Genomic DNA, 20,842 nt, shown 5'->3' with positions numbered 1-20,842 from the left:
GTCTCCGTCAGACCCCGAGACTCACAAAATCGAAGGACGAGAGTGCCTTTAGGTGGGCCTTGGAAAGAAAGACAGGGAAGAGAATTCAGAGAGAATTCTTCACGTATACATCTGATTCAAATTAATGCTTCAAAAATTCCTGTTTCACAGCTGTGGCTAACATTTACCGCATTCAAGTAGTACTTTCACGCCAGCGTTACCAAATTAGTGAATTTAAGTCGTAAATGTGTGACTGTCGAACACCATATGCCATATGAACACCATATGCCATATGAACACCATATGACAATGCCTTGGTTCCTTCTTTCGAAGGAGATGAGGAAAAGTTTTGGCTAATTCCAAGAATTTATCATATTTTGGGCAATAATACTTCAATGGAAATTGAAGAAGTGGCTCAAATAAATAGGTGAAAACCTTATCACAACATGTCTATAAATTTTGCAATTCGCGAATTAAAAAATTGTTAATCTAAATCCGAATAAAAAATTCTCAATGTGTCTAAAAACTAACGACAAATCGATATCGGAGAGGCCACAATATTTGAGAAAAATACCTAATGAGCCAATGCGAGTGATTATTAGCATTGAAAGTCTCTATGGTGTGTTTTTCACTGAAGTAGCACTTATATTAGCTGGAAATTGCTCCTCATTATTGAATGATTATATTCCTTTACCCCAGTGAATTTAAAAACGTGGAATTTTTAAAGGAAGTTGGATATTAATAGCGACAACGACGGTTTTTACGGATAAAAAGTTGAATACAGTTTTCCTCACTCTAGGGCACGTCTTTTCGAAACAACATTACCATTCCACGCCTCAGCTTTCCTACTCGGAAGTACTAAGGTGCAAAGGAGATTTTGATGCATGCCTTTTAATTTAGTCCTTTTAGGGCTAAGGGTGAAATTAAGGTTTCCTGACGGCACCACGGCATTGGGAAAAGAGAGACAGAGGGAGAGGTGGGGCTTAGAAAGGAAGGAGAGATGGATGTGGAAGGGTCGGAATTCTAGCCCAACCCCCGTTCCACACCCATATCCGACCGTATCCGACCGACCCGTGTCTGAATCCCGGAACGCGGAACGCCAAAGGAACGGGAGGCTGGAATAATGGCAGGGAGGAGGATTGGGACGAGGAGGAGCATGGTGGAAATTGGCGAGGGTATATTGCGGAGCGGTGGCAATTTGCATCGCGCTAAGAGAGCTTTTATTTCCACATCTCCCATCTATTCCCCGTTCTTATACTCTCGTCCACGAATATTACAGAAGGGGATCGCCAAGTTCCCTTAAACTTGTTGTCACCCACCGCGCATTTAAATGGACTTACAGAAGTCGCCACTAGTGCCGCTGACGGACAAATTGATCCGAGTTTCACGGGGAAATAAGATATAATTTAGGGTGTCAACCGAAATTTATACTCATTTATGATACCATCTATCAAAGTATTTCTTTTTAATGCTATTCATCGCAATAAGAAACAAAATAGTATAAATAAATCGTAATAAAAAATATAAATATTGGAAAAAAGGGGATCGCATTTCGCTCATCACTGCGCTGCGGACATTTTTGAAAATCGATTGAAATACGACTAAAGTGACAGCAAATATCATCCTGCTATTGGATAGAAGTGGGTCTCCCCTATGCAATTCCCTTGCTTGCATCCTTCAATGTGTTACGCCCCTACAGTTCCCCTTTATTGGTACATAGGGACCTTAGTCATCCCTCGTATGGCCGCTTTATTCACGGCCACGGATCCGACGAATTTTTTTTTTATTATTTAAAGTTTTCTTTTTCCTCAGCGGGAGTGATGGTGATGGCATATCACAGCGTTAATTGCAATGCCATCCCCTTAATGCATAACAGCGTAATTAAACTCTCTATAGGAATGTAACAGCCTTTCCCTGAGACTGGAGTGGGAAGCGATTCGCATTTTTGTGCCAAAAATGTGATGGTGCCCAATTTTTTTATTCGTTAATGGCATTTTAAAGTGTAGATGTCTCCATAATTGATATTGAAACGTTTTTTAATGCATGCTACTGCTGATTTCCGTGCATATTAACGACGATGTCATTTAGTCAATCGGCTCTTGACGGTTGGAAGTAGTTTTATAGTATGGGATTGGAAAATGTTAGCTGAAAATAGCCACACGAATTCGCCAAAATCTTTAAATTATCGATTAAGATTAACCAAATTTCTTACAACCACTTTTAAATATCAGATAATATTTTTGCGTAGAAGTTTTATTTCATCGATGCTTTCGCTGAATTTTGCTTCAACACAGAATTTATTTGTAATTATACTCGTATATAAAATTTGGATCAGCCCATTCACAATCTTTTCGATACTACTAACCCTTAGGTGCACGCTAAGCGGGGATTTTGCCGCATTTTAAAAAAATTCGAAATAGCGCGTTTACTGTGAACGGATCACTTGCGGTACACTTTGTTATTCTATTTCTGTACTTTTCCCTCCACCAAGAACATATGTTTGCGTCAATTTGACGGCCAACTATTGCGTTAGAATCTTACAAAGTGAGAACGACATAACTTCGGGTGATTTGCCGCTAGATGGCGTTCACACGATACTAAGGAACCTCTGATAATCTGTCGTTACCGTGGAAACTTGGAAGCATAATCCTTTTTGCTACAGTATGTTAATATGTTGTCTCGTATTTATTGTATTTTTTTGCAAGCATTTGCATTATCATTTCTTCACTATTATTATTTGCAAAATTTATCTCAACCTCAAACCACAAGTCATAATTTAAAAATTTCATCTTCATACTCAAATATGAATTACGTTGGTGTAAAAATGCGTTATTTACACTTTACTAGTGACCGAGAAAATAAGTTATGCACGTTCTTCATAATATATTATGCATTGGAGTTTGAAGGCGAAGAGTCGGCACTTGGTATATCTTCCTGCGAGAGAAGAACATAATGCTGGAAAGGCATTATAACAAGATTTAGGAATCGTAACCTCCTTATGGATGTAAATTGTATTATGATTTTATCGAATTGTGAACAAATAGAGCCGGTGGTGACTAATGTAGAGTGTATGATATTCCAAGGTGAGAACGTATTTATCACCCTGATGAGTTCTAACGAGTGCTTCAAAAGCTTGATAATGAAGATGGGAGGGAAGGGCAGGTCAACCACGATAGGGAGAATATTTTTTTGATTTATCCCATGAAGGTGAAGGGGAGGAAGAATGTATTTTAAGACGCATTACATTCCAGCGAGAGTTATCAGTCCGATGATAATAATATTGTTAGCCGCCCACATAATTTCAACATTTATCTAGATCAACGGAAAGCGGTGAAACGTTTTGGCTGAACTCTTAGATACAATTTGCAAACACCCAAACAAAAGCTAAATACACTGTTCGTGTTTCACCAGGGCCAGCATCATTTCCTAAAGCCTGAATCACACGATCATTTTTGTTCGTCACGAAAGTGATCACTATCGAGATCACTTTCCCGTCGCGAAAAGCAATCGCTCTTGTGATCAATTTTCTGAATCACACGGTCACTCCCGCCGTCGCTTTTCGCATCATTTTCAATACCACAGCTCGTTGTCATAGGACCCACATCATGAAATTATATAGCGTATTTGTTTATTTATGTCGTTCTGCAATTGCTCCATAGGGGAATGCGTTCCGATTGGCTGATATGGGGTTTTGGTGACGGTTTTAGCAACGGAAAAAGCGACCGGACGAGAGATGAAAAATAGCGATGGGAATCCTCATCGCGATCGCGAAAAACAATTGCCGGCGACGATCATTTTGCGCAGTGATCGCGATAGTGATCACTTTCGCGACGAAAAAAAATGATCGTGTGATTCAGGCTTAAGAATGCCGCAGCCGAACTCGAATTGTTGCCGAAAACGATATGACTGAACGTGATTGAAAAAAATGTCGAGAATACCACCTTTTATATTGAAGGAAAACTGACATCTCATGTGTACTCGTGAATCAGAGGTTACATCACTACTTCTCGTATAGAAATAATATCTTTATTTGGAATTAAATACACTCTCTCTGTAAATAAAAGTTGGAAAGCAGAAGCTAGTTCCATCTGTTTTACAAGCAGAGCTTGTAAAACAGATGGAACAGGCATGATGATTTGCAGAACAGCGTTTGGGATAGAATGAATTCGAATGGGAAAATAACAGCAAAACATTACTATTCAAGTCGTGATTTAGCCATTTATTTGTTATAAAATGGTTTAACTTTATTAGGTACCGTGAAATAAATCCTTAAACCCACAGAGAGTTTCTACCCTGTAAAATTCGATAGGCTGCAACTTCATTTCTTGATTTCCAGGATACCTGCACTCTTGTTTCATACTGCACTAAACGAAACAAATGTGAAAATCTTTTGAAGTTCTTTCTACGTTGCACTGCAAAGAGGACATCGAAACGAACTGTAAAACCCGAAATGATCCTGAACTACAACTCAACCAAGGGAGGTGTCGATTCTGTGGACCAGACGTGTGTAAATTAATCCCCTTCAAGACGAACACGAAGGTGGCCTATCACAATTTCTCCGGTTTTTTTATATGGCTACTCTTAGCGACCACGTGATTTTTGTAGCTAAGAATTTTGAAAAAAATCCATCGAAGACCAAGAATGGAGTTCATGGAAGCTCTCACGTTTAGCCTTGTAGATGAATATTTCAAGTCCAGGGTGAAAAAAAGGTACTCTTCCAGCAGACACATAGGCTTTTCTAGCAATGAGACTTGGGAAAATTCCTGAATTATCTGCTTCTGCACATGAACTTCAATGTAGGGCGGGTCATTGCTTTACACGTGAAAAATGTAAAAATTATGAGACGGTAAATATACGAATGTTTTCTATTTATATGCAATTATCGTTCCACATGCGTTAAAAAATGCCACGAATGTAATTTCAGAGGCAGTGATGGCCAATAAGGATGAAAAAATTGAAAAATTAATTTTGCTTACATAGTTTGTTATTTTTAAAACTTAAATGATTGTATAACGATTTGGCATATCCATTTCCTTTTTTGTGTGTGTTTTTTTTTACTTTAAAGTGTCTAGATTGTCGTCTGCAATTCCTTTAGAAAAATTAGCCGAAGTATTTATCAAGAAATTTGCTCATAATATGCTCATATTATTAATGCATAATTTTTTGTTTATTAACGAATGGGAAAAATATTTTAAGTGCTTTTATTTATTAGAAGTTACCCAAATGCGTTAAAACACCCTCAAATTTAAATGTATACTTGGGAAAATCAAAAATGTAAAATTGCGGCAAAAAAGCCGCTAGCGTGCACTGGCGCTATACTTGCGGGCGCGTGCACCTAAGGGTTAATCAAAAGAAAATATTTAGAACATTAATTTATATTATAGGGGTTCAATGTTTTCACTCTCTAAACATGTGAAATATGGCTTTAATTCACGAAGGAGTCAATTTTAAGCATCAACACTGTTCAAAAGATAGCAAAACAAAAAAGGAAGTCTTCGATAGGGGGATCTCATAGAGATTAGGTCGTGGTGTTCTAACACCTCTCTCTATTTGAGGCGGCTTTTGAGGTTATATGTAGTTGTAGGTGGCGCTAGCAGAAGTGCCGGCAGTTAAACTTTTGTTCCTAAAACACATTCAACGTGGGAAGGAACCGGAAGTATGAAGTTTGCCTTCGAGAAGCAAATTCATGAGGAAACCAGTCATGAGCACCAAAACTGTTCAAAAGGTAATATTGCAAAATGCTAAGGCTTCGATAGTGACTTCTCAAAAAGATATGCTTCACAATGACTCGTTGGGCCAATGGCTTGGCTAGCAATAGAATTGATACCAATAGGACAGGGTCTGAATACTATGAACCTGGTAATAAATCAAGGCATACTTTAATTCTATCATTAATCATCGCTATCTTAGTATAGAATCAATCTTTGAAAAGAAAACGTCTACCTCCTGAAGACATGTGCTTAAAATGAAATGCTAACAAGCAGACGGATCTTGGACTAATATCTGCCAAAAAGATAAAACCAGTAGAGAAAAAGCGACGAGGAAAAATCAAGATGATGATGATGATGTGGAGGCTTTAATCTTTGGACAGATAAGGGGAGCCACCGCAGGTTATGTATCATCTAGGTTGATAGGCTGATGGAGCAACAGAAGAGGAGAGGTACTAATGGAAGTGAGAGTGTTCAAATGGGATAAAGTACAATACATGAAATATTATCAGCACCTCACTCACAGCTCAATTATATTTACCGTATTTTGACCGTTGATTCTTTAAATTTTACTAAAAGCCTCCTGAATTCTTTCTCTGAAACATCCCTTAAGTACAAATTTGAAACAATTTTTATGATAATATTGTAGCGGCAATGAGTACTTTTCTCATTAAAATTCAACACTGCGAGGCATATACTGGTGAAGTGGCGCATTGATTACCCATATTTACTTACTATACTAACAAACTATTAAAATGATAAGCTTTGACCCAACACCTGAAACATAATTTCTGTACTGCAATCTATTTAGGTCGTTAGGTCTTGGTTTATATTCTGGGCGATTTATGCTTCGCCCTAAAATATAAATTAAACGCTAATTATCATATAAATTCTGGCAAAAACATATATCCTGATATGAGAAATAGCCATGCTAGATGATATAGTTTGTGTAGTAAAAATTAAGCTTAACATAAATAATTGGGAAGACGAACTAATACTAGGTTATTAAAATTTAGAGTGGCCACATGATACTACCAAAAATTCTGTTTACAGAATATATAATTCATATCCCGACGTTCGAAAATTTATTTAGAATTTACTGTCGTGAAATAATATTATAGTAACCCACAGTACCCAGTAACTTAATGCAGTTTTCATGGAATTAAAAATAGGGTTATAGAGGCAGCTAATAATAATATCACTAAGAAGCTTAGATGCCAATAGGTTATCATTTTTCGTGTTTATCTCTTTCAGGCCTATTTCATAGTGCAGCTCAATCACGAAAACAGCTTACAAACTGTTTTTGATGGGAACTGGATTAAATCAGGACTCAAAGCTTCCGCATTAATTAATTGATTTTGTAATCTAACCTACAAGCTGGCGAGTAAACAGGGATAACTGTAATTAGATTTGAATTCAATATTCAGAAGTAAATAGTCCACGGGGCTACGAACGGGACATCGATGCATTCAATATCTGGCGTTAAGTGAAAATTTAATCATGTCACCATGCTTTAGAAAACATTATCCGCGAATATATTCCTAGCAACGATATAAATCAAAAGTTTTCCAGCGAGGAGTGAGTCTGATTCTATAACACGACAAATAATATTTTTAATTAGCCTAATACGGTGCCTACGTTGGATGGAAAAATTAATTTGTTTTTCCAAAGATACATCTTCTGCATAAATGCCAAATTTAATTCTGTTATTCAAAATATCTGAAATATATCCATTTTAATATAAATAAAGTAATTTACATGGCTTCGTCATAGTATTCTCTACTCTACTATAACCTTAGCATGCAAATTACAACTTTGTGAGAACGCAGACTTACGAAAATTTATCACAAAGGTGCGAAATCATAGATAATTACGTGAGTACACATTTAATAACATGCGAAATGCCGTAAAATGAGATATTCATTACTTTCAGCATCAAACGTTTTTTAACATAATTACTTATATCTAAATATGAGATTAATCCACGACTCACAGGTGCTGCTTATTAGATAAAAAATTATTTTCAAGCTTTCTAATTTTATAAGGGTACGGAGCCTCTCGCTTGATTTGTGGTGCTCAATACACTCCATAAGATGTGCCAGGCTGCACAGAAAACTTGCAGTATTCACATAAAGAGCACGAGGAGGGGTTGGTTGCGGAATAACTCGTTCAATTCCAATGCATTTGAGGTGGAGGGAGATCAGTTTGACGATAAAATGTGCATGGGGATAAGCGTGCCATGCCAAATTCCGTTGACTCCCCAAACTCGTCGCACTGAGGGTGGTGGAATGATGGAGTTGGGGTGATGTGGTAATCGAAATTGGGAGATGGATATGCAGAGAACTGGAGGGTGACCTGGAGGAGGAAGGGTTAGCGACGGATGCTGAGGGGAAATCATTCAGCCAGGCAGCAAGCCCTTGAAGGAAGAGCGCCGGTAAGGAGAGGCTAAGATGAGAGCCTGAGTAAGTCGCACACCACCAAACAGCGGAGGCGCGGTACACAAGGAGAAGTTTTGAAAAGGAGGGAAGTTGAGACGAGAAGTAATTTGGAGCTACGCGCTCGGAGTAAAGTAGTTTTCTAGTTTGAGCTGTGCAATACGTCCTTCCCCGACTCGAGTCGGGAGGTTTTCTATCTTCTTCTACGGCTACAAAAGAGGTTTTAGTAAAATAATTTATAGAATAAGTTAATTCAAGACTGAAAAGGATGGCTCAAAAGTAATCACTTCTAAATCTCTCAAACTTATCCACTAGCATTATTTTGTAAAATAAAATTTAACAGCAGTTTTTATGACTACGATTCACTTTCATTAAATTAAATGTAATTGGTGATGCCACTTGACGGTAAAAGTTGTACTAACATCAAGGTTCATTGGATACCTATTAATAAATAAAATAAAGTTCCATGAAGTGATGCCGGATGTAATTTGAAATGCAAATAAACTTCTTCTAAAAATTCTTCAAAAACGCCAGTGAAAAAAAAGCCCAGAGTTTTAAAAAGGTTTACTTGTACGGTAACGGCAAATTCTTATTCAATTTAGTAAATCTCTTGTGGTGATTTTTAAAGGAAACCTTCATATAATAACACACTTAATGTGAGGTCTTGCGATTTCATTAGTTAATCTCGGAAGACAGTGAATTTAGCTTCTGAAGAAACTGATAGTTACGTGCTGTAGCTAAAAATATAAGTATATTATTTTTTGACCTGGCTATCTGAATTTTCTTTTCGTATGGCGCACGAAAAAAGAAAGGCGGAAGACTGATGATATTGTTTAAAGTACTTCGAAATAAAACCTGGATAAACGGCGATTTGTATCACATTATATTTAAATGATTAATGCTGACCTTACAACTAAGTTAGGCATAGCTATTTTTATGTTTGCTTAAAAATTAGTAATGAAATACGAAATCTCGATCATAAAATTTTACTGAAAACATTAGTCGATGTTTTTGCGTTGTTTTTTCAATAAAAATTATTTATTTTTTGTAAAAAACTGCAACTAAAATATACCTTCTGTCAATGCTATCGATGGTGATGCTCATTCTACGTACGTAAACTTTGTTATTTATCCAATCTGTACCTACAGTTTATAAGCCTATTTAAACTGAAATACTCACGTGATTGACTGGATCCTTCCGCAGTGAGTCACCGCACATCCAAAATGGCTATTTTAATAGCACTTACACGATTAAAGCTGAGATTCCTGCATAGAATAGGCACCAATTTATCCAAAGATGTTTCGCTACCAATGTTAAAAGGGTTGATAGGAAAATTCTTTAACTCAACTGATATGTCACACTAAATTGCTAGATTTAATTCTGAAGCTTTTTTGTGTAATATGGCAGTTCCACGTATTCATCTATGACTATTTTTGTCATCGTTGCATCAAATCGCGAATCTAATAAAACTGGATACAGGAAAATCCCTAAAACCAATGAAGAAAAAAATTCTATAGTGGTTCACAATGGTCAATAAAAGTTCGCCTTCAGCACCATTAGATTCTAATCTTAATTGAAAGAGTCAAAACTGTTTTTACCTCCTGTGCGGTTGAAATTGAGGGTTGGTGGAAAAGGTGAGTTGAAATTGATTCAAGGATGCAAATAAAATAATAAAATCTTCGCGTCAAGCCCGAATCCAAAAAATCTCTTTAGAGCTATATTTTTTCCAAGGACCTATCAGGTAATTGATTTTACCATAGTATAAAATTCTGATTTTGAAGCCAGGGCAAGAGAAAAAAACTACATCAGGTGACCACGAGTGGCCAGGCAATGTAGTGGGTGGCGGGGAGTTTCCGGATGGTGACAAAGGGAGAAGAAATCGTGGGTTTGTTGAAGGTCTCGGTCGGTGCTGCCTCTTCAATAGAACTTAAAAGTGACTTTGTAACACAATTACGGTTTCGTTGGGGCCCCTCTGTATAGTGGAAGCGTTTCACAGGGAAGAGACTGAAGAAAACTGGCGCGTATTCTCTCGGAATGCGTAATGCAAAGGAAAGGCGAATGAAATGCAAATTAAACGTGTCCGAGAAAGACAGAGAAGATTTCCCGAGAGGATTCCTTGAGGCACGATTCAAGAATGAGGTATTTAGCGAAAAAGGCGGCACAGAGGGCCACCAGCTCATTTGACCCTCTCCTTCAGTCGACTCTTCCAGTTCAATCAGGAAACTTTTAGGAAGCTGAGATCACGTTATCCATTGAAATCGTAGAAATTGCAGGAATGATATGTAGCACGGCGAAATTTCGCGCAATACGTACCTTCAAAATAAGGCTGCAAATTATGCTCAACTTTTTTGATCGGCCAGCATCAATCATTTTAACTTGTTTTATAAGATGAAAAAATTTAGTCTTTTGATTTCTGTACTATGCTAACGCTTCATTAAAAATTATAGTTGAAATGGAGAATACAAAATAGGATTCTGAAACTGGTTGGTTCACAAAATGTATGGATTATTTTAAAGCGTTGCACGATGAAAACTCAAGTAGGGCATAGTTTTTTAAGGACTAACGAACCAGATGCTAACCATGCAAAGATGCTGCAGAATCACCGTTGCAACATAATGCAAGCATAATTTGAATCTACAGCTACAAGATATTCATAGAAGAAAATATCTCATTACCATGGTTTTTACAGCAAAAGTAAATTCTTCAATATCAAATTCAGTTGACAGACCTGGATTTTACCAATTTGTTTTCATAGTCAATATCAAATTTTTGAAGTATTCAATCTCTCTTTGAGATTCAATGATATACCCTGAATAATGAAATGCTACCCTGAATGGCAACCAACTTAATTTCATGGGAAAAATACTGAAATTGAGGATCTCAGGTAAAATACGAAGTAGTTTAACAAATGAGCACCTGAAAGGGTTATATGGCAGTTCTAAAAGATAAAGATACATATTTTTTTCCAATATTTACATTACTCATGAACTTTGAAGCTACCAATATTACTGTGAAGAACTTCCGAAAGCGTTGAAAGCGTTTAGATACTCCGCATATAATTTTAACACCACATTCATTTCTTCAATTGTTCACATTCTGATTAATAGTGACTTATACAGAGACTCTGAACGCGTATAAACCGGTTACGGAGGAAAACAAAGAGAAAAGACGGACAATGCTCACTAAAATACACAAAAGTGAAGGGACACTTTGGTGCGTTCTGATTTGATCGAGAAAATGGCGGAGAGAGATACGAACGAGCTAATTGAAATGCGCGGCGGAACCCTCAGCAGAGAGAGAGAGAGAGGAGTGTAGATAAAAGACGAAAGAGGGTGGATGAAGAAAGTTTTATTTGCACTGGGGCACATTCACTGCTGCGGCCACTGCTTGAAAGAGATTGGGGGGGGGGGAAGCGAGTTTTTGAGATGGAGTGACGTGGTTTAGCAACGGAGATGGGGAGGGTGGAGGGGTAAAAGAAGGAGAGAGGGCATATAAAGGATGAACAAGACGCTTGGGATTGACTCCCATCGAGCCGTATTGACGACGGGCAATTCCTTTTCCTCATTCTAAGCGCGGTGGTGGAGCAAACGGCTGGAGAGAGGGAGGGATATATATAAAGCAAGCCACAATCATTCTCACAATCCGCATTCGAGACGAAGCGCGTCGGGTCTCGGTGGCTTGAGTTATTTTTTATTATTTCTTTCCTCAGTTCGTGCGAATTCGGAACAGCAGACGATGAAAAGAAAAATGAAGGAAGGACACGGATCAAATATTATTCGAACTCTGAGGAGAAAGGAAAAGAAAAACAGCTCGACTTGGTGATTCCAGGAGAAAAATCGGTGATTTAGGGAAAGAAACACTGAGAAAGGGTGTATGTAGGCGCTATTTTCGTCAGGGTTTCAATATCCCTATACATTAGGAGCAGGCTAAAAGAAAACAGTGTACATTACTATTTACTTTCATTAGGCTTGCTACTATTCATCGTGCTCCTTCTTCTGACCGAGCAGAAGCATTTTGAAGGGATTGATGTATTATAATTACCAACTGTAAGCAATAATAATGAAAAAAGTATATCAATAATGTAACAAACATCCGTAGTAATTTTTCACACTTACTTCATGAGCGTGGAAAATTACTACCGCTGTTTGTACCTTATTTCAATGAATTTCCACGAAGTAAACTGGTCGAAAATTAAACTGGACAAAGTATAGCTCTCGATGTAATTTTAAAGTATTTGTATTATATTTTTGTTTTGAATGGATGAATGCATGCTTGGTGGGAGTCTACACCACTACTTTACATGTTACTTTTATCGCAATATTTTTTAATTACCATGTAATTAGCATTAAGCGTATTGAATGCTGCATGCTGGCGATAAATCATTTCCTGCCAAACACCCTCTGAGATATATGGAGGATAAAATGTAGATTTAAATAATAGGCTGAAAATAAAGACAGATGATTACGTTACTTTATGATTGCAATGAATAATGGACTCTATCACGAGAAGGCGAACGTTTTATAGATCTGTTATCTAACCGCAGATGTTGTTTTTGAGTGAGCGGTCAAAGGTAATCTTCTCGGCTATTTTAAATCTCTTCTCACGCGACATTTTGGCTATCTAAAAGTTTTAAGCGGCGTAAAGTGAAGCAAAATACTTTGCATGTCAAAATCGGCTAATCCTTAAAAGAATTCCATCCGGATCTTTTTGCATGTCTACCTACTCCTTCGGTGCATTATATGCTCAGCATTTTAGAGAGATGGCTCGAATTGATAAAGTCATATTTGAAAGCTGGAAAAACAAGGAGTTGTCAAATGAAAACAAATTACTCCATTTATGCTTGGCATTTCATATTTGAGAGCGTATTCGTAATATATGTATAGAAAGTGTATCCTTTAATGGCGATCATTCAAATCTTATCAACAGCACAGGTCCTCTTACAATACCACTTCATTAAATATTATGAATGAGAAAATCTTTTGCTTAAGCCCGCAACCTCATGAGGTGGAAAGACATTTTGTCCTTGTAACCCAAGTGTACAAAAAAGTATTCCTTTCAGTTTTTACTTTTCAGCAGAATATTCAGTTACGCATGGCTGCGTGTAGCACACACGTAAATTTTGCACACATTAAAAATAAACGCTAAATCAAAGCAATACACAATCTACATAGTAACCTTCATTTTTTCAAGTTTCAAAATAAAAAAAATATTAAGGAGTTACAAGGGCTACAACAAATTGTCTTTGGGAATGCATTAATCCAACGTGGCATGGGTTTTTGACCCGTGGTAAGGCAAACCGAAGATTGTGCTTATATATTCAATTCCTTTCATGAACAGCAAAGTTCAGGGAAACATTATCGTAACTAATATCGTGGGATAGATGAATAAATCAGTTACGCAGAGTTATATAAAACTGGATGATTATAACCAAAAAGGTACGCATCTTGCTAACTATCAAATCATTCAAAATATTACGGGACGAATCAGAATCATGCAACCGCCGTGTTAGCTGAGCAGAGAGAAAGTTTCCGCCCATACAAGGACGTAAAATACGTAAATTTTGCATAGGTTCACGTGGCTTTGAGCGAGTAGAGAGCCGGATATCCATTAACGAAAAAGGGAAAGTGGCTCTATCTAGTGATGCAAAAAGCATGCACGAAATAATCCCAGTGAAGTAATTATATTTCGGGGGATTTCATTCCCTTAACACTAGAACCGCGGAGGGGGTCAAATTGACCCCTTACGATTTTCAACATGTAAATTTCGCACTTAATTTTCTTTTCACAAACCTGACATTTTCTGACTTTTAATGAATTGTATAAAGGCATATTCGTGCAAAATTCCGACGCTCTAGGACTATTTTTGTGAACACTAGACAACAATATACCTAGAACCGCGGTAGGGGTCATTTTGACCCCTGCTCTGTTGTTGTTCCCGAACTTTATATTTGCGCAGCAGAAATTCACCGCAAGCGTAATTTTCGAAGGTCGAATGTGTGGGAATGGCATGGATTACCTCTGTCGTTTCTTATTAGGCCGCAGATAAAGGCAACCCGCCCAGCGGACGCCTGAAAGAATGTGAGAGTCGAGCCGCGTAGAAATGGACCTACGCGAAAATTTCCGGGCACCCCCCTTTCCTCGGCTACCCCCACTCAAGGCTCCTTCCTTCCCCTACCGTGCCTCCCCTACCAATGTGGCGTCATTGTAGTTGTCAGCTCAATTACATGAATTACAATGTAATACTTCGCAATTCACCCGAATTCATAAGTTTGCGCGGCAGTTCGTCTCACCCGTTCGATTGTTGCGCTGCATCGCTCAGCGCTGAACGACGGGCAATACCGTTTCAAGGGTGATACTCCGGTCAACGCCCAGCGATGCGTCGATCAAAGGGATACACCGCAGAACAGGTCCCTCGTATTCTCGAGCAACTTTAGGATGTGCCTGAGGATTGCTCTGAGGCGGAGGATGATCCTGTTGTAGTGTATGACGGCGGCGTTGACGCAGAGGAAGAAAGTGAAGAGTCCTTGACTGAAGATTCAAGCGAAGACACTGGTAAGTTTCCTATTTTTATTTTACTCGCATTCTTTGATAATTGTTGCAAATCTATTTCATAAAGCATTTATTTTGTTTGGTACAGGTAATGAAGGTGAGGAGTACGTTCCCTATTAGCCGCCAACCACCCGCACACTACGACGTGAACGTGGTCCCCAAATACAGCCTCCCGTGAACCAAGTCGTGTCCACAGTTCCTGCTCAAGGGACGGGGTCGCCCTGGAACTGCCCAGGGCCTCTACCGTGGTGCTCGGGGCCATCGAGGACGTGGCGATGCTGTAGTCGCACCAGCTGAAGACGACGAGCCGCTTGAGTCTGCTGCTGCCGCTCCTCGTGGACAGGTACGAGGACGAGGTGGTTCTCGCCAGGGGCGTGCTAGTCTTCAATCTTCTTCTTCACTGAGGGTGATGTTCGCTCAGCATGGGATTTGGTGATAACTCCAACTATGCTGAATCACATGAAGATGTGCACGGAAAATCGGGCTCGTGAAGAAATTGGGGACAAGGACTGGTCGGTATCTATGGATGAACTGGAAGCTTTCATTGCAGTTTTATATGCACGTACGGAGCAAGGAACTTGGAGCTTGACTTTTTTTCTTGACTTGACATTCTTCATTACTGTATGCTTCTCTGCACCAATAAAAGTGTTTCTTTTTTCTTAAATAAATTTAAATTTTTTCCCCATCCTCAGCCGAACATATAGTAAAAATGTGAAAAACGCATTATTTGTGCAAGACGGGTAGCCTATCTAGCGCTTATACCGCCCATATATCATTCAAATTTCATTGTAAATCTCAGATAATTCATTTCACATAGTGCAGTATCCAAAAGAAACCCAAAATACTAAAAATATGGCAAGAAATGACGAGGGGTCAAAATGACCCCCTCCGCGGTTCTAGGTATACGAAAAAGTCCGCGGTTCTAGTGTTAATACTGTTTCCCTGTCAATTATACCCTGGGTATTCAACAGGGATGATGAAAAAAAGTTATATATGCCAGCATGTTATGCCAAATAATAATAAATAAATCATAGCCTGTAATGGACTTATCTAGCAGCAATGAGAGATGATTCAATTTGGGTAGCAAAAATGCAAAAAAATAATCAAAGGTACAGAAATTATTCTTGAATTATTAACTTCACAAAAAATAGGAAAAAATCTTAAAGCCGCTTTATAGGATGAATGATCGTGCGGATGAATAATTTGAACTGAAATCATTCAAGGTATCATGCGAGTAAAAATGGAACATTCAAGGAAATATTGTCTTTTACCCTTTCGTTCATGTTTAATTTTCAACCTCTATTCAACTTCTGCTCTATTTTTGCTCGCATGATACCTTGAATAATGGCATTTCGAATGATTTTATTCGCATGGACATTCACCATGATCATTCCAGTATTTATCTTGTAAAGCGGCCTTAAGATTCTTTTTGTGAATTACATACTGTAAAGTTCATTATTCAATAATTAAATCGGTATCTGTTATTATTTTTTGCATTTTTGCTACCCGAATCGAATCATCTCTCAATGCTGCTGGATTAGTGAATTACATGATCATTCACCGAGTATAGAGGCCTTTAAGAAATTGACTTATCCTTGATTTTTAATGCTCCTTTTGGTACACCTCCCGGGCTTTGTTAAGTGTAAGTTCCTGACGATGAGCTTCACTGTCACCATGATAAATAAAAAATACTTATTGCTATCTGAAGAAATATGCAGGATTTGCTTTTATAAATTTTCAGGTATATAGGACCCTAAAAGGACAAATGAAGGCACAATACTCTTAATCTGTGAGGCATACGGAGCCATCTTAGCTTTCATACAGAGCTCTTTCCATATAATTTTTTTCCAAATTAAAGAATATGTATTCCCAAATCGTAGGCAGTGAATGTAGGAGGGCAGTAAACAAGTGGATGGGTTAGCGAAAGGAAACGAGTGTGGAAGTAATTATATAATAATAACTCAACTTTATTGGGCGAGATTGGGAAAGTCTCTCATCTAACCCGTCGTCATTAATTGAATGCTTGCAGTTTAATGCATTGTTAAATTACTATTGAAAATATTTGCAGTAATATATGACAAAAGAAACACAGAAGTACGCTTTTAAGAAGCAGCAAAAAAATTAAAAGTGGACAAAGTTACATTTACCAATGCAAAAAGATGTGATGAAACGTGGAAAAAACCTAAGGATATTGACTTTCGTCCTAATAGGGAAAAACCGCTGTCGAAAAACGCCAACACAAGAAGGAGGGCGTGAAAAACCTGCGAAAACCTACTGAGAGAGAAAGAGTCAGAGAGAGAGAGCGAGAGAGGGAGGGATAGAGAGCGGGCTCCTAATTTGGCAACTCCGTCTAAAACCCGCCGCGAGGGTTCCCGCGAGAGTGTGGAGACGGAGCCGAGGAGGTAAAGTAGGCCGAGGCAGAGGAGACGGAAGGAGTCGAAGCGTGCATCGGATTGCGAGTGTGAGAAGAGACGGCGAATCCTCCTCAGGAAGTTGCACGGGAGGAAAAGAGGTGCCACTATTTTATTCATAACCCTCTTTTCAAATTTCGAAGAGGCCAAAATATAGCATGAGACGGGAGTCTTCGAATCTACTTCTTAGTAAACTGGGGTGAGGCTCATTTTCCATTTCCATCATTTAAAAACACTGAGGTTTTCTTCAAAGTTTGCCAGATTTCAACTACTTCCGATGTCCGAGAAAATATTATTTTTTCGAAAATGATAAAGAAAATGCTTTGACTCTTTATTACCATTTACAAGGATAATGCCATATCCAAGGCGTAAATGAAAGTATGTATTGGGTAACATGAGAAGAAATTAATGTGGAGGCGCGTGCACTAAAATGTTGATCATTAAAAATATTCACAGTTTGTGTTTTCACTAGTTATAGCAGATAAAACTTACTCTTACAATAATTTTTACCATTAAATTTCGGCATTAAGACATCTTCAGTGCGACTGGCCCTCCGAGCACTCAAACCTTCGTCTTTACGGCAGAGTCTTTAGATTTGCATGTACGAAAGCGTAAACCAACTTTTCTTTTCTCCTGTAAACTCACATATGGCAGCCAGAGTAACTGTATAAGTGTAAGTAAAAAATCGAACAGAAATTAGTATAATAATATATTTTGAGTTTTAATGCTGAGTTTTACTCGCTCATTTATACCATGAATACTAATTTGAATGAAATTCTGCTAATGTGTTACAAAATGAACTAAAATAATTGAAACCACTTCCATGAACTTGGTATTGCAAAGAGAAGTTTATTCAGTGAAATAATGCGGGATTAACATAATTTAATGAAGGTTTTTAGTAATTCAAACTGGATATTTTATGACAAACACGTTAAACCAAAATTTAGAAGAACCAAAAATTGACAGGAATGAAATTAAAAATTTTATGTCCTAAAAGCAATTGAAATATAAATTAAAATCTCCGAAGCTGTGACATGACAACCATCATCGGAAAGGAAGAATAAGGTCCACCCTTACCCCATCCCCAGGCAAGGTAAGACTAATTCTCCTTTTCAAAGTTGGTTGCGTAGACAACCAGTTTCGTAGACTTTAATACCAGCTTCAATTTGCTTTAGAATATACACTTCGAATATATAAGGAGATGTTCCTTGCAAATAACTTAGGATGATAAGTTTTTCTTTTGAAAAATGCTTCAATTTCGTTAATTATTTTGTCATGAAAATGCAAATACGTAAAATAATATTGATTGCAAAGCATTCTTCCTAGTGTTCACGAAATAAGTGAAAAATTAACTAATAAACTAGTTAATATCTTTCACAGCTTAATAAAACCAGCGCTAATTGGCAACAAAACGTGCAATTAACTTAGGCACATTCATACTAGCGAGCGTATTTCTGGAAACACATTCCGCCATTGTAAGAGATGTAAAAGGGGAGCGACGTATATTATCCCCACGTTGGAATTCCCACTTAAATTTGAGTTCCTTGCCCTGTACAATTCCTTCCCTTCCTTAGGGGACATAATCCTTTCCGCCAAAGAGATTATATATCCCTCTTCGACTCCCTCTTCTTCTTCGGCAAGCCGTCGAAGCGAGAAACGAAAAGGATTTGGTGGAAAGCGCTTTAGGTTTGAAAGAAGTGTATCGGCAAATTAGAAGACTCACAAGTTTTCCCTTCGCTCATTCCCCTTCCAAACCGCAGTATTAGTGGAAAGACGCACTTTTGTGTGGGGTAGCTGAGAACTTTTGAACACAAGAAAATGCTGCCGACGCTGGTTGAGTTTGGAAATGACGGAATGAAGGATGAAGTCCAAACTCCATTCCTAAGTACGTCTTTCAACTTCATTCGTTTCCCAGCTTAGGGATGAGGATCTGCTCTATCATAGTCATAGGGTTTGAAGTGTTTAAATTTTTCTCTGAAGTATTAGGACGAGAGAAAAATTTTGAAGTACCATAGGATGAGGCTAAGCCTGAAATTTGGCTATATCATTGGATTACTTCTTTCATTTCCTGCTTTATCAATGACATATTTGAACGAAAACATAGTTTTTAAAATGTCTTGTGGGACCCATTCTATGTTTCTTTTATGTAGTCTATGTATACATGTGTGTTGCATTTAACGTCCATAACAGAAAAAAATGAATCAAATAAGTACCAACCACCATTAAATACGCCTTGCATGAATATATGGACGGAAATCTTACCGTAATTTATGCCAAATCGCATCTCATTTTGAATTTGAGCAAATAAAACCGAGAGTTACTGCATTGGTACGGATGTAGAAACACATAATATGCAGGTGTAGAAAAATGGCAACTAATAAACTGGAGATTAAACAGCTCGGTTTTTGAACATCAAACTCCATTTAAGGCAATAATTCTTGTTTGACTTAAGGAAATAATTCTAAAATGACTTGATGAAACCCCTAGTATTAAAATTTAATTAAATATAGATCAATTATCGTAATAGTTAACGCCAAAAATTCATAATTTCAGCATCAAGAATGAAATGATGAATTAAAATTCAATATTCTATGCGTCAAATTTCATTAGATTACAAGATAAACTAAAGGTAACAATCTAGGAAGAGTTAGTGTAGTTATTGCTTGACTTTCCCGTATATCATTTCCAGGTGTATCTCTGAAACAAGCTTGCCTCGTCACAAAATGGCAATCGCAACTTGTACCAATCAGTTCAGACTTATCCTCTCTCCCGATTGCTCTTTTCGATTTTTTTTACCGATTCTTCGCTGTTCCTGCACAAATAGCATAAATATAGACGAAAAAATACTGTAAATGTATTCTTTTGACACAACTTCCCGATAGGAAAGGCATATTAAACTAATGTATTTATTAAAATATGCTACGACATGAACTCAGAAGCTGGCCATTTAATGCAAGTAAATAATATACAATGTAATCAAATATGCAGTATAATAGAGTAAAAATATTTGCATTTTCCTAAATTTTTTACTTGACCAGTTCCAAAGCCTTTTCCATCTTAGAGATAAAGGAAGGCGTAAAAGAAGCTAAAGGTAAAATTAAAAGATTGATGTGAATACTATGTTATATTTATTTATTCATCATAAGGCATTTATTTCAAATATAAACTCATGAATCAACCGCCACGAAATCGGTTCATTTTTCATCATCAAATCATTTTTAAACGTAAGCACTCAATAAAAAACTTTTGACCCGCGAATAAAAATCCGTGGACGCTCCCGCACAGGACGCCTGAACTCCACGATAAACGTAAGCTCACCCCTGTTCGTAGAAAATAGATATACCTCATCGAATAAAACGCAAACGAGGGCATCCATTTCCACGGCATCGGTATCAACATAACGCAGTTACTAGGAAAGAGTCGACGTCGTTTTCAGATCGTGGCTACAATCCCTTCCCTTCAAACGCCGGTTAATCCCACAGCATCGTCGCTACAAACCGATCACCAGTAACATACAAACCCTCCAACTCCTCTCTGTGTACTAAACTCCACTCCCTAACAATCCAGCCCCTCCTCCTTGAAAGAGCATAGTCTTTTTCTCACCCTCCCCTTTTTATGTACATACTCGCTACAAAACGCCGTAACACGAGTGGCCACGCGCGATCTCTTCCTATAAGTTTTACCCTGCGTGCAAGTGAGGGCTTTTCGATACCGAGATTCGAGTGTAAGCCGCTGGGATATTTCTCCTCACTCTCTCTCTT

At 37.9% G+C, this 20,842-nt stretch overlaps 1 protein-coding gene and 1 long non-coding RNA gene across 3 annotated transcripts in view; one reads left to right on the top strand and one right to left on the bottom strand.

Annotated features, from left to right (window-relative positions):
* LOC124153661 overlaps positions 1–20,842 on the bottom strand; it is a 779,682-nt gene that overhangs the window by 19,021 nt on the left and 739,819 nt on the right. The window lies entirely within an intron of this gene.
* LOC124153662 lies at positions 14,499–15,026 on the top strand. The gene is made up of 2 exons (XR_006863717.1): positions 14,499–14,673; positions 14,759–15,026. It is a non-coding gene; the product is annotated as an uncharacterized LOC124153662 (long non-coding RNA).

The sequence above is a fragment of the Ischnura elegans genome, chromosome 2 (genome assembly GCF_921293095.1).
Source record: "Ischnura elegans chromosome 2, ioIscEleg1.1, whole genome shotgun sequence".
In the NCBI taxonomy this organism is placed as follows: domain Eukaryota; kingdom Metazoa; phylum Arthropoda; class Insecta; order Odonata; family Coenagrionidae; genus Ischnura; species Ischnura elegans.
The sequence above is the reverse complement of the archived record's forward strand: the minus strand, read 5'-3'. Positions and strand labels throughout refer to the sequence as shown.